Source organism: Ciconia boyciana, chromosome 13 (assembly GCF_034638445.1).
Source record: "Ciconia boyciana chromosome 13, ASM3463844v1, whole genome shotgun sequence".
Lineage (NCBI taxonomy): Eukaryota > Metazoa > Chordata > Aves > Ciconiiformes > Ciconiidae > Ciconia > Ciconia boyciana.
Genome location: NC_132946.1, coordinates 13833800 through 13847566, shown reverse-complemented (window position 1 = coordinate 13847566; position 13767 = coordinate 13833800). Strand labels below are relative to the sequence as shown.

The 13767-nt window shown below is 46.2% G+C and overlaps 1 long non-coding RNA gene across 1 annotated transcript; it reads left to right on the top strand.

Annotated features, from left to right (window-relative positions):
• Positions 1-2167: 2167 nt before the first annotated feature.
• On the top strand, positions 2168-5594 carry LOC140659036 (uncharacterized). The gene is made up of 3 exons (XR_012044964.1): positions 2168-2249; positions 4764-4947; positions 5456-5594. It is a non-coding gene; the product is annotated as an uncharacterized lncRNA (long non-coding RNA).
• Positions 5595-13767: the final 8173 nt, after the last annotated feature.

Genomic DNA, 13767 nt, shown 5'->3' with positions numbered 1-13767 from the left:
GAGAGTATATTTTTTTAACTGCCTTTTACTTTTAACTCTTTATGGCAGTAAAACGAAGGCAGAGCAGTTTGGTGTGGATCTGCATCCTATTCTTACAAATCCCTTCCTCCTTGTACTTCCATGCTCTGCCCTTAGTCAGCAATACCTCAAGTTTTCTGTCATTCTTCCCTTCCCTCACATCCTCTAATTTTTGCAATGTTTTAAATAGGTCTATGTTGAAATGATCTGTATAGTCCATAGTACGTACAGCGTTGAGACAAAGTCCACCAAAGGGTCAGCAGGAATCAGATGTTTTAATCTGGATGGGAGTTTTACTTCGTGCTGGGTTCCTCATTGATTCTGATGAATTTCAGCAACTTAGAGCACAGATTCCGACATATTTTGTCAGAATCTGATATAGTTCCTTCTCTGGCTGTAGAAGGAACTATGGATCGGATTTTAAAAGCCATATCACACTTGAAATGATTTTACATATTCTTGTGGGAAGCCTTATAAAGTTATTAAGCCATGCACGTAACTTTCCCTTCTCCCCCATTTCTTACAAATCAGTCCTGTCTACAGATGCTACAACCTTTTGCTCTTTTTTTGATATAAGAGTTAGGTTGATCAAACCTTAATGTGTGCTCAGTAGTGGAGGCACGATTTAAAACTTGCAGAACAATACTGGAGTGAACACGGCTGTTCCTTGTAATGCTGCATGCAGAGGGTCAGATTTAGAGCTACATGGTTTTGCACCAAGACTTTGGGTCTCACTCTTTACTTACAGTCAATAAATCTTAGTAAATATGAGTATTTACTGATCTGACTTGCTACACTTATAATTCTAAAAACATGAAATAAAACATATGAAGTTGAAGGAAAATACTCCTTCCTCTGAAAGAAAGTGGAAGAGTCTGCACACCAAACAGCCCTTCAGTTGGTAGTTCCCTCAATTTTCCTTTGGGTAGCCCCTATTTTTTCCCTTGCCTGTGGAAGTACATGGCAGAACTTGCATGTTGTTGCAGCCCTGAGGGCTTCTTCCATTTTTAAGGCTTCTTGTTGGACATCTTCCCCCTCTCTGAAACACTTTTTGGAGTCCTGTGGTGCTGGTGGGTAGGTGATTCAGTTCCTAGAAAAATGTCTAGCTGGCACTTTTTAATGTGTGTGGGTTTTAGATTCATCTCAAATGAGTACATTTAAAGCCATATTGATTTCAGTGTGCTTTGAACTTGACTTCTTTTTCTTATTTGTTAATGTGGATGTAGCTATCGGAGATGCCTATTAAGTTTAAGTATTACAGATGGACTGAAATCCATTGGTTACTCAGAGTACAATTAAACGCTTCCTACTTTTAGGTACTTTAGAGATTTCAGAAACTGCGAGGCTGGTAATTCTGGTGTGACTGCATTTTTAGTTATCAGTAGTAAATATTACACATTGTATCTTTATACAATTTATAGTGTTATGTTATACCTTGAACTGATGCTTTTTGGCTGTGAACAAGACAAAAAGTGAATGCTTCACTGAGGAGGCTCTCTGAATGGGAAACACGAAGGATGGTGGTGTCCCTGTGGCTGTGGTGCCGTACCACCACGAGTTCCTCTCCTGAGCTAAGCGTGGATGCTATTTTGCAGCGGTAATTACTGCCTAAAGTCGCCCTGAGCACATGGACCTGCAAAGTGGCTGGAAATCCTGTTCCTTCCAGAACAGGTGGAAGGAAAACGCTGAGCGTCAGCAGTGATTTCATAGAGAAAAGCAGCTTGTTAGGCACAGGCGTCAGTTGTAACCAGAAATTTCAGGAGAGACCTTTTGTGCCATGAATGGCTTTAAAGTAATCGATTAAATAACGTTTGTGTCCTACAGAGAAGGAAACCTTCAGCAGCCTCCCTTAGCACCCAGGCAGAGCTTAAAGGAGGAAAGTCGTGGGGTGGATTTGCAACAGACCCTGGCAGCAGTGCTCTGAATTTGCTTTGCGCTGGCTGATGTGGAGCTGCAGTGGGGACCTCAGCTGCAGGGGACATGCCCACCTTCAATGTCTGTTTGCATGGTCCACGTCACCTCCCAAATGGAAGGCTCCATCCTTGCCTGGGTTGCACCCTTGCTGATACTCCGTAGGGGATGCCCACGCTTACACACAGCACATGAACCAGCTTGAGGAATCTCCCAGTTCAGCTGCTGCTGTTTCAGGCCAGAAGATCCCAAACCTGGTGGTTTTGATATAAAGGAGTTGCTTTCTCTGACTGATCTGACGAAGATGCACTTCAATACAGGTAGGGTCCTGGATATACAGCTTTCCCTTAATATTTTCCTTTGGGACTGATTTTGTCAGAAATATGGAGCATCATTTTCTGCTTGCACATCTACCTGGCATCCACAGATGGTGAATATGGAAGTCCATTGATGGGCTTTTACAAAAAGTGGTGTTGTAGGGCTACTGGGAGTTTGGAGTTACAGCCATAAGTTATTGCATGTGACTCATTTTAGAGTCCACCCAACCCAGCTTATGGTATAGAAACACCTTTAGTATCTTCTAAACTTAAGTTTGTTTTGGTGCGATGTCCCCCTTGTTTCCTAAGAGCTCCAAAACTTGTTCTCGGATAAACCTCCCTGTTTCCTAACTGGCTCTCAGCAAGTTCCAGATCTGGTCCTAATTAGTGCTGTATGAACATATGTTATGTGAAGAACTGATGAAAACCAAAATTTGTCATTGGAAAAACCTTGGTATACTGATGTTTTTTATGGGAGCATCCAAACTAGGACAAATTAGTTTCCTTTCATGGATTTGAGTTGCAGAAAAAAAAAAATTAGAGATGTCAATCTGGATGTGAGGAGCTGTGGGTAATCCCTGGGTGTTACCATTTGAGGCCTTTGCATCCTTGCTCTGTGCTACGAGCTTTGCTCTTTGGCTGGACCAGGGCTCCTCGGTGATACCCCTGTGACCATGGCTCCCGTGCGGCCTCGCTTCTCTGTGCCCCGTCGTAATGTCTCTGCTGGAGCGTGTGACCCCTGTGAACCCCACACCAGGTCTCTCCTCCCAGAAGGAGCTGCCAGCAAATAGGTTTATAGAAAGATAGCGGCAGGAAACTTGGCAGCTGATAACAGAGCAGCTGTATTTGTTGTTTCTAACTGGCAGAACACAAAGCAGAATTAATTTAAGCTACTATACAGCTTACTACAGCTCTTAAAGCAAGGGAGACTATGGAAATATTGCTGCTGACATACTAGGTAATATTTTGGTATGAATTTTTGGCTGACCCTGTTATATTTCTCCTATGCTGTTACAAGTAAAATTAAGGAATAACATGTCATGTGAGGTTGCCCATCAGTAATCACAGAGCCTTTGTGCTTCCGTCGTCCATTGCTGGTTGTTGCTGGTGATGGTGAGAATAACTCTGAAACTGTGAGAGTGGCAAGAGCCACCTTACTGGGTAAACCACATCCGCTGGCTCATCTGAGCCCTGGGTTTCAACTGGTCAAACTGGTACTGCTCCAGTTGGAGCAACTTAGGTTTCAGAAGGCACAGCATCCCCAGGAGCAGAGCCTGACTTTGCCAGGAGGTACCTGGTACCGTCCACCCCTGAGCCCCGTGGGACGATTTCCCTTGGTGCTGGTGGCGGCAGTGCCACCAAAGCCCTGCTCTGCCCAGCAGTGTCTCAAGGAGCTCCTCTTCCACACACAAGTCTGCTTGCAAGCTTCCTAAAGCTGAAATATGCTAAACATGTTCATTCACCACTTAACTTCCCTATTTTTTGCTGCCTGTGTTTTCATCTTGTTAGGGTTGTCTTCGTTAGCTTGGCTAAGTGTGTTCTCTGTCGAGATGAGACAGTCTCTGGGTTTCTTCCTTTAGCTGAGTAGTCGATGACTGGGCAGCAGTTTTATATTTCACCCCCCTCCTTCCTTAGCCGTTGGATGGCCTCAGCCACTGGAGAAATTGAGCCTGTATGAGCACTGTGGCACTGAAGTGATGTGACAGAAATGGTAATTACTGAGGATACCAGTACAGGTCAGGAACTAGAAAATCCTATTTGCTAGGAGCGTCTTCACTGCTCAGTTTGCCTTGTAAAGCTGCTGGTCGGCTCTGGGTGTCAGACGCTGCCAGAGCACTTGCTCAGCTGAATTTATTTTGGGGAGCTTTGGGTTCTTTTTATTTGTCTTCTGAGTTTTGAGCCATTAAGTGTCATGCTTTCAAGCAGTTCTTTCCAAACATGAGTTGGAAACCTTCATTGTAATAGCCTGGAGGCTGAAGTTTCCACATTACAGCATGACTCCAGGCAGTGGTGATTCCGAAGAAGAAAGTAAAGTTCCCTCTGTTTATGTATCAATAACAATTCTGGTTTTTTTTCCACTTTGATCTGATATTTTGCCCATCCTAAGGCATCTGAGGGATCTTGTCCTATTGGGAATATTCCCGTCCTCCAATAGGGAAAAGGTTTTCTGCTCATTCTTTTGATTCCTTCAGTTACTTTACGATGGGTGATAATATTAGACCAGAAAGCAACTTCATCAGAGCTCCCCTTCAGAATCCCTGGGATAACTGAAAAAAGAGTTGTTAGAAAACACTTTGCAGCATCACCACTGCTTTTGATACTGTGGTAAAATGAGGGCGAGTCTGTGCTGTCGTAATTAAGCAATGGTGTGAAAAGTCTGGAAAACAGTCCAGGTGTAATGGGAGCATAAACAGTCCAGGTGTAATGGGAGCATAAACTTCCCTGACGTCAGACCCACTAATGACTCCTCTTTGGCTTCGGTTTCCTCCTCTGTGACTTTGCGAATACATTTGGCAGCGGCTGGAGTTCGAGTTACAGCCACAGCAAGTAAAACTGAATGTCACTGAAGATGTGCTTTGGAAAGAAGATCCAAGCCTGCTGTACTTAATGGAATGAGATAGTCTGAGGATTATTTCTTCCTAAATGGCCCAATGAAAGTGATAATTTTTCTGGACTGCGGTGAAGAGGACGCAGTGTCCAAGTAAGTTCTGCAGCATTTTCACGTTTTCCTTAACCTTATAAATACCATATTTTATTAGTCGGTAGCAGGATGTCAGGCTGTTTGGGAATATTTCCCACCAGCCTCTGAAGGCAGGCAAACATGCTGTGGAGCGAGCAGGGGAAGCCGGTGCGCGCTGAACAGGAGATGGCACTGGCACTCCAGCAGCCGTGCCGGGCTCGGCACCCCGACTGGTGCCAAGGGCCGAGTTACTGCATCTCAGCGCACACCCTCATCATCTTACACTCTTAAGATGAGACAAGAGCCTACAAAAAGAGTGAATGAACTGTGTTTATTGTCTGTGTGTCTCCGGAGACAGGGAAATCAAAGGGTTCAGGCTAAATTGCCGTGCACACACTTGCACCAGGTAGGAACCTGCCCCTTTCCATTTAATGTAGGCAAGTTCATCTGCTGGTGTCTGGTATGGCTCTTGGGAGTGTTTTTTGAAAAACTCTGATTTAGTGTCTTTTTTTTTTTGCACCTACATTAGGTATTCAATACACAAACTAAGGTGACCTTCATGTTGTCCAGGGGAAGCTCAGGTCGTCACAGTCTCCTGAAGTTGTAAAGGTGTGCAGTCCTTCACCCCAAGAGCCTGGATTTGCTGCCTCTCCTCCTGCCTCCGCCCTAGCCATCAGAAACAACGAAACACTGAACTTCCCTCCAGCTTCACAGCAGTACCAAACAGTGTGCTGGGAAGCAATCAGCACGTGGCCCCTAACCGCTGAGTGAGGAACACTGGGTCAGGCTCCGTCCCTCCAGCCACAATCCCACCACCCCTGATGGTGAAGGGCTCCCTCCCCTGATGGAAAATGCTGGGCACAGACCTCTTTTTTTTCTTCATTTCCCTCCTTTTTTGTTTTCATCTTTTTGCTTTGCACATGCAAAGGGTCTATAGTGTTGGAAAGAACCAAGTTCTGTTTGTTTTCAACTCTAAGAAGTCTTAATTAGACCCAAAGTAAGGCTCTTGTGAAGCTGTCGGCATAATTATGGGCTGGGAGAGCCTCCCTGCTGAATCCAAATCCAGCCCCCGGCTTCCTGGTCCCGTCAGACCGTGGCAGAGGGAAGGGGGGATGAGGCATCGGTGGCAGCAGCCCCTTCGTTTCTCTCCCAAGTCTCTTTGCAATTTGTCTCTGCATCACGTGAAGGTTTGTGAAAGGCAAAGCAGAAAGGGTCCCACTGCAATGGAAGGCAATATATTTAGAAAGAGGAAAAATAGGAAGGGAAAACATTTTATTTGCATTATTCATCAGGTTCTATTATTTATTACATTGCTGTACTAGCGTATTGCTTTATAACTCCCAAAGAAATGATCGTGCTTCTGGAGGGCAGCTTTGTGCTGCTGCAGCGGCCTGTCTTTTAAATATGGGCTGTTGATACGAGACGTTGTTTGGCTATTTCAGTGTTGCTTAGTTTAAACGATGAATTTGTCAGGTTGGGCTTTGACACGGGCCCAGGAGACAGGCGATTCGCATTCATGCTGCTTGCTGTCTCCCCTGCTTCAGCTGAATTTTTCCTGAACCCGGGGGTTATCTTGCGAGGGGGAGAACTTGAGTGTGGGGAGCCAGCAAGGTGTAGTTGGCTGATTTCCACACTGGATTTAAGCAAGGTGACAGGACAGCAGGAGCTGCCTTCCCGCCCCGAGCAGGTCATGGGGATTTAAGCCTCTTCAGTGACCTTCGCAGCCTTGTCCTCAGGCTCATCTAAACCAGAAGGAACCTCCTAGGCAGCAAAGGCACACTCGGGTCTTGCTCATTTGGGTCTTGCACAAGTGTGTTTAGGAGGTTGCTGCATTTCCAGTGTTGTTCTTGAAGGGCTATGGAGCTGCTGGTACTGCTGTGGGGTGGTCAGCATCTTCAGTGATCTGCTCTCACGCACAGCTTGGTGTAAGGGAAATGAAACAAGTCAGGAGAGACTTTCCTGCACTTTCTTCTTTTTACAGGAACTAAGATGCTCAGTCTGTAAGTACATGGTTGCCTTCTCAGCACAGAAGATAGGTGTGTGTGGTGGTGGTTCCTTGTCACTGCCTGGCAGGTTTGTGGGAGCCCTGTCTCTTGGAACAGTCCCCTTTTGCTGCAGCAACTACTGCCCACCGCATCTCTATAGTTCTCTTGGAAGAATTTTTTTCCACTCATGACATAGGCAAGACACTTAGCCTGTCTCAAACAGCTCACAGAGCCTGTGCCTTCTAATACCTCCCCATAGGCAAATATTTGCACTTATGTAAAAAATTAGTTCATTCATGTGCAGGACCTCATTCAGGTCCAGTTGTGCCCATCCACATGTGTCCTTTAAGGAGGGTCTGCCTGGAAACCCAGCCTCAAAATCGTCCAGGTTCAGTGTCCATCTGAACCAGGTGAACCCTTAAAAAGCCTGGAAAAAATAAGGACCTAAAATGTTTCTCTATGAGAATGCATAAATACTCAAATGCTAAACTAAAAGGGCTCTCGTCTCATCCCACAAGCCGTTTGAGAGCATTGCTCATTCAGCCACAGGAGGATTTTAGTACTTTAAAAAAATTGCCACAAAACATCTGCAGTCTGCAAAGAGCTGTTCCGCAAAGCTTCTTGTAGGCATTCTGTGATGCATCCCCAAAGGATTTATTACCTCCAGCTGGCTGATTCGCAGCAAATCCTCCTTCCTTCATCTAGATGGCACTCTGCAGTCTGAAAAAGCCTTTTGCAAATTAACATGGAGAGCGAAGTTTCAGCAATCACAGCCCAGAGCCTGGATCTTTAGTTGTAATTTTGTCAAACTCTGGTTACATGAATGGGCAGGAAAGGGTGGAGAGGGAGGAGAAAGAAATGACATTGATGGAATTTTTTAGGGTTTATGAGCTCTGGGACCTTAGAAAAAATAATCTTTTCTCCTGGAGCAGGTGCTGGTCCCTTAATGTTCACTTGATAAATACGTGCTGCATATTTCAGGAAGCTGCAGCACAGTCAGACCTCCTCAGCATCTCCTTAACCAGTTCCACCACTCACCCGCCTATTTCTTGTCCTTGTAGACTGTGCTACTTCTGAGCCTTTCTGGTACTGGGTATTTGGGCCATCCAAACTCGCTCGCTCTTTCTGTTCCCCGGGTCGCTACATGTTGTACAGCCCGGCCTTCAAAGGCTTGCAAGTAAGCAAAGGGGTTAGAAAAATAAGCAAATATGCTTATAATGTAGATACTGACATACTGCAGAAAGCAGAGCTGTCCCAGGGTAGTACTTTCTTACTTTTAAAGGCAAGTTTATTGCCTTCTATGACTTTATTTTTCTGGCTATTCTCAGGCAGCAAGAGAAATGTCAGGGGGGCACCAAATACAAAGCAGGATCCGATAAAGGCAGTTTGGGGAGGATGAGAAAGGGATATATGGGGATGTGCTAAAATGGCCAGGGGAAAATGCAGTGAGGTGGAAGTATAAAGAGTGAAGGAGGCACTGGGAACAGCAATGTGCATTTTTAAACTGCGTTAACATGCCAGCATCCCCAGTAAAAGCAGAATACCACTGGTGCCATCCTTCTGATGGTCTGAGTTCACGGCATGGACTTCAGACTGTGAGAAAATCAAGCACCTTAATCTTTGGCCAAGCAGACATCCGGGGATGCCCAGGGTGCATATGCAACACGTGTATGCGATTCCCTGTATGGCTTACTGTAAAATTGTGGAATTTATTGGCCTAAATGGGATGAAAGTTGATCAATATGTTGTATAACTTTCCTGGCAGTCTCCTTTCCTTGACATGTGTTGGTGAAGGGAGATTTTTGTCTGTTCATATGGCCCTTGCTTGCGAGGGGAACTCTGTGGCTGAGTATTGAAATCGGCATTTGCTAAATCTGGAGCAACTCTGTCAGTGGCCTTTGCTTGGAGTGAGACTCCTTTTGATTGAAGCCATCGGTGCTGGGAATGGTGTCTGGGGAGATTTACTTGAGATATTTCTCTGTACGTCTTGTGAGCTTGCTCTAATTGAGCCCTCTCTGACCATTGGTGACCCATTTAGCTTTCACGTAGCACTTGGAGAGGACCCCAAGCTGCTGCGGGGACCAACCTTTCCCCATGCTGGGGCACTTGGCCGTGGCGTTGTCCCAGTACAAATCCCCAGTACACATTGCTTAGATGTTTTCAGTGGGCAGATTTTTGCTGGGTGGCAATTATCAGAGCAGCAGTGGGTTTGCCAATCCAATGTCCATTTTCACCACTTTGGGATTCTGCCCTGGATGCCTGCATGTGCTGCCTGGGGTGGTGGTGTGAGCGTGGCTCGCCTGCTCCTCCTCCAGCTCCCACCCGTTCCCTTTCTTTGCTCTTACTCGTCTCTGGTGTGACTGCCTGCGTGTCTGGATGCATTTCCTGAAGTTCTCCTTCCCTTTGATTTCTGCGCCTCTAGTGTGGGTGGCGTCACATATACAGCTATTTCTTGCCAATTTGCACTGGTTCAGCTTGCAAAACCTGTGTGCCGCCTTTGTTGTTTTGTGTTCACCCGACAGTTGTTGCCCGTTCAGGGCTAACGAGAGCTCTGGGAAATGGTTTTGTAAAGCTGCTGCCCTGTCCTTCAAATCCCTGCCTTCAAGGTCTGCTACTGCTAAGACAAGGTAGAAGAGGATGAAGTGTGTGCAAATTGGAAGATTTAAATAAAATTACATCATGGTTTAAAAACTTTTCCTACCTCTGGTGTCCATTGACCAAGGATATATCAGAAGAAAACCTACCTGTCTGCGTGCATATACCCATCCTCTCCCTCCATCCCTGTCCTTCCACTCCCTGTCTGTTGGTCCTTTCTACAAAGCATTGCCTTTCAGGTAACACTTTGACTTACAGCTCAAACCCTCAGCTGCATCGCTCGATGCTCCTGAGATTAACAGATACTCTGAAAAGCACAGTTCATGGTGGGTTCATGTGAACCCACCCTTTCTTCAGAGCTGCTTGACCCCAGTTTGGGCTTTTTAAAATCTGTTGTCTTTGGCTGCTACACCACACCTCGTCCCGGGCAGCTTGCCCCGCAGGGATGAAAGCAGAAGAGTGATGGGCATGGCCCCAGTGTCACGCTGGCCAGGAGGTGTGACTGGGTGGACCACAGGGTTGCTCATGCAGGATGTGAGTAACCTGAAGGAGTTGTCCCGTCGTCCTGTCCTCACATGGAGCAAACAAGTAGTGAGTCAGAGGTGGCCTGGGCATGCCGTGGTGGAGCACCAGAAATAGCCTCAGGCTCCACAGAGGAGCTGCTGATGTGGGGAGAAGAGGAATTTCAGGATTCTGGCAGTGTGTAAGGGGGTGGCAGAGCTCCAGATGGGGTTCCCGATGTTATGAGCTGGAGCAGACTTTGAACCTGTGCTGCTTTTACAGCAGAAATAGGTTTTCATGTCTGTCTGCTGTCCCAGCAATACCCTTGCTGTGCCAAGGGAGCATCTGACTGTGATCTGCTGCGCCGAAAACCTGCTGGGGCCCAGCAGCAAGATTAATGCTTACGGGGCTTTCCTGGTGAGACTTTTTGTGGTATTTACTAGAAGTCCCTTGAAGGCAGAAATTATTGCATAAAAAGATTAAGGCATCAGTAATCATGTTTTTTGTCTCCCACCCCCCACACCTTTTCTTCTGGCAGGCTGGCTTGGTATTACTGATAAGATCTTTTTCATTTTTCTCCATTCAGAAGAATAAGTTTATTCAAGTCTTTTCTATGATTGTGCCATCCTCAGGTAAGAAGGAGCCTCAAGAAAATTTCAGGCAACCAAGTGGAATTGCTTATTACTTTGAACACAGACACATTTTGACCTCTTGCATTCTAGGTTTCTTTTGAGTGATCTATTTTAATTCATGGTTCTTCATAAATGAATAGAAATAATTTTAAAAAATAAATATTTGGTTGATGTCATCATCATCCAAAGATCCTGCCTTGGTGTGCGGGGAGCAACGTGGGATGGAGGGTGGTTGCATATGTGCTAGTTTCTCCTGACATGGTGGCACTTGCTGTTGAGGTCGAGGGGTTGACCTGATAGTGGAGCTGCATGGTGGTTCCCAGCTGTGGTCTGGCCCCAGAACTAGTGTGGTTGAAACATAGTTTAGGTGCTCAATTTGGAAATATTTGGAAAATATGTCCCAACTTTTTACGTAGAAAACTTAAAAATTAATCAAGGAAGAAATAGATGCTAGGATATAAACAGGGTAAATTTTTTAATTTGCTTTGGTTATTGAGACTGCACCATGGGCCGTAGATATGGCAAAAAGTCGTGCTGTCACTCCCTGGTGCTGTATTCATTTCCATCCCCACAACCTTCCTTCTGCGCTGTGTCAAGGGAGGGCCACATTGTGCCTTGTACTACAGCGTGCAAAACATTTCTTAATTTATGTGCTAATTAACCTGACAGTGTGACTTGATTGTTAGGAGCCTGGTCTCCCGGCAAGCCTGTCTTTGCAGACAATGATCCTTCCCTTTTTATTTTAACTAGAGCGAGGAGCGCAAGGCTGGAGCAAGGGGAGGCAGCGGCTCCTCTGGGGGGTTCAGGGTGCGATAAGTCGAGTACCGTGGAGGATGCAGCAGCTTCAGAAATACCTGCTTTCAGCCTCCCCTTTTAATGGAAGTTTTATTTTAGAAAGTTTTACTTAACGTCATTCTAAAGTTTATTTCCATTTTATTTTTTAAATAAAGAGGCTATAAAGCTCCTGGCTGGGTTTTCATTTTTGCTGGCTGGGAAGAGAGGTGAATTGGCTTCTTGTCTCCTGCGGGGATGCTTTTGGGGCTGCTCAGCGTGTTCCTGCCGGCAGTGCCGCACAGCCTGACCTACCTACGGCCGTGACTCATCTGCCACCTCCTTAGGGCAGGTGAGGATATCAGATGCACTTCTGCAGCCTCGTGAGCTGTATCTATGCTGTACAACGCTGCACGCAACACCCCTGTTGCTTTTGCCAGCATGTCCTGGGGCCACTTGGGTTTCCTCTGTTTCCGGCGCTGCTGCTGTCCCAACCTGGGCACTAAGTCTTGCCAAAAGCCGCTGTTAATAAAGGAAAGATGAACCCGTGCGTTGCTTGCGGGGCCAGGGCAGCTGTGGCAGCCTTGGATTCGGTGCGAAAGTCTTTGCCCTGGCCTCTGGCGCGGGGATGGGGGGATGCAGCAGGCAGTGGGTGCTGGGGGTCCATGTGTCAGCCCCCGCCTTGGTGCCTGCCCTTTGCTGTGCTCAGCCAGAGGAGCTGCAGCCCTGTTGCTTTGCACGCTGAGAGCTCGCGCTCTCATCACCCAGGTTACTGCAAAAATAAATCTAACCACATGAAAATGAATGGGTAGTCTTTCTATGCTTTTCCTTAGTTGCTTGCTTCCGACGTGCTTGCACAGCACAAGCTAACTTTAAGTAAATTCATATAAAATTAAAGTCTTGTAGTGAAGCTTTTTGTGAAGAAGCCACTTTTGTGTTAAGTGGGAGAATAGCAATAGAAAGCTGGACTCGGGGCCGCTTAGGGTTAATTCCCTGCACTGCCACAGGCTCCCTTCCTGCCCCCAGGCAAGTCGCTGAAATCACTGTGGGCTTTTGATGGAAGTCTGTGTGATTTGAGTCCCCAAATCCCTCAGACACAGAAATTATCTGTGTTTCCACATATGCTTTAGTCGCTTGTCTGTAAAATGGGTGAAAGGGCAGCATTTGACTTACAGATGTGATGAACAACACCAGAACGACGATGAGGTGTTTGTATCTTGTGATGGTGTCTGCACAGTCTTCTCCCTGCCCTTACATCTCTCTCCTCTTGGCTGGACCAGTCACGCCCTGAAAAGGTGTCAACGTACAGCTAACGTGTGAATACACTTCGTTATTAAGGAGTTTTTTCAGTGATGCCAAGTTTGTGGTGTTTCGGTTGCTGGTAGGGAATGTAATCCCGGCTGGTGCAAGAGCGAGGCTCCTGGGCCGTGCTTCCAAGCATTGGGAAAGTCAAGGTTTGCCCGGCCCTCTCCTTTGCCGCCTACTTTGATCCCAGCAGCAGCATCCTGGACTCTTGCTGCATCAGCACTGTTGGCCATGCTGTGAACTGATTCAACTTAAAAACTGGCAAAAAAAGATTATTTCTTCCAGGGCGCTTCAGTTCAGGAGTGGTGCTGAGCAATGGGAGCAGAGGTGGATGGGAAGAGCTGCTGTGAAGCCACATCTGAAATGCTAAGCCAAGTTTGTGGGGCTGGCAGGTCTCCACCTGCCAGAGACCTGGCAGAGACTCTCCACCTCCCTCCCCAAAAGAGGGAGTTTTTTCCCTTTTCAGGCTGGTAACACACATAAAGCACCAAAGTGCCACTTTTTTTTTTCTTTTACTTGAATGTTTCAACAGAGGCACGTGTCTGCATCAGCCCACATCACCCACTGCATCACTAAGGACGTGCTGAGGATGCACAGTGCTCCTTGAAATTTGCTGGTTTAGAAACATCCTTTTCTCTATGGTTTATTTTTTATTGAGTAATATGTTTTGTTCTCTTATATATTCAGCATCCTTAGTAATTTTGAAAAAGAAAGACTGATTGGTGTAAGTAACATGCACGCAGAGGTGTGGGCTGCACGTGAGAGAGAATGCTATGTCTTGAACAAGGCTGGGTCAGTGGGTAACTGTTCAGAAGCTCAGAAGGAAACGCAAATGACACTGCAGTCTCATATATTTAAAATTGTCCCAGTAAAATTGCTGGTTAATGTGCTCAATCAATGCAGCAACAGTCTGGTTCCTGAATTCATTACTCCCCGGCTGGGAAGATGGCAGAAATCTGGGAAGATTGTTTCTAATTCCATGTGCTCTGTGTATGGGTTTATTTTTATGGGGAGAGGGTGCGAAATTTGCCTAGTGTAACAAACCCAAATAA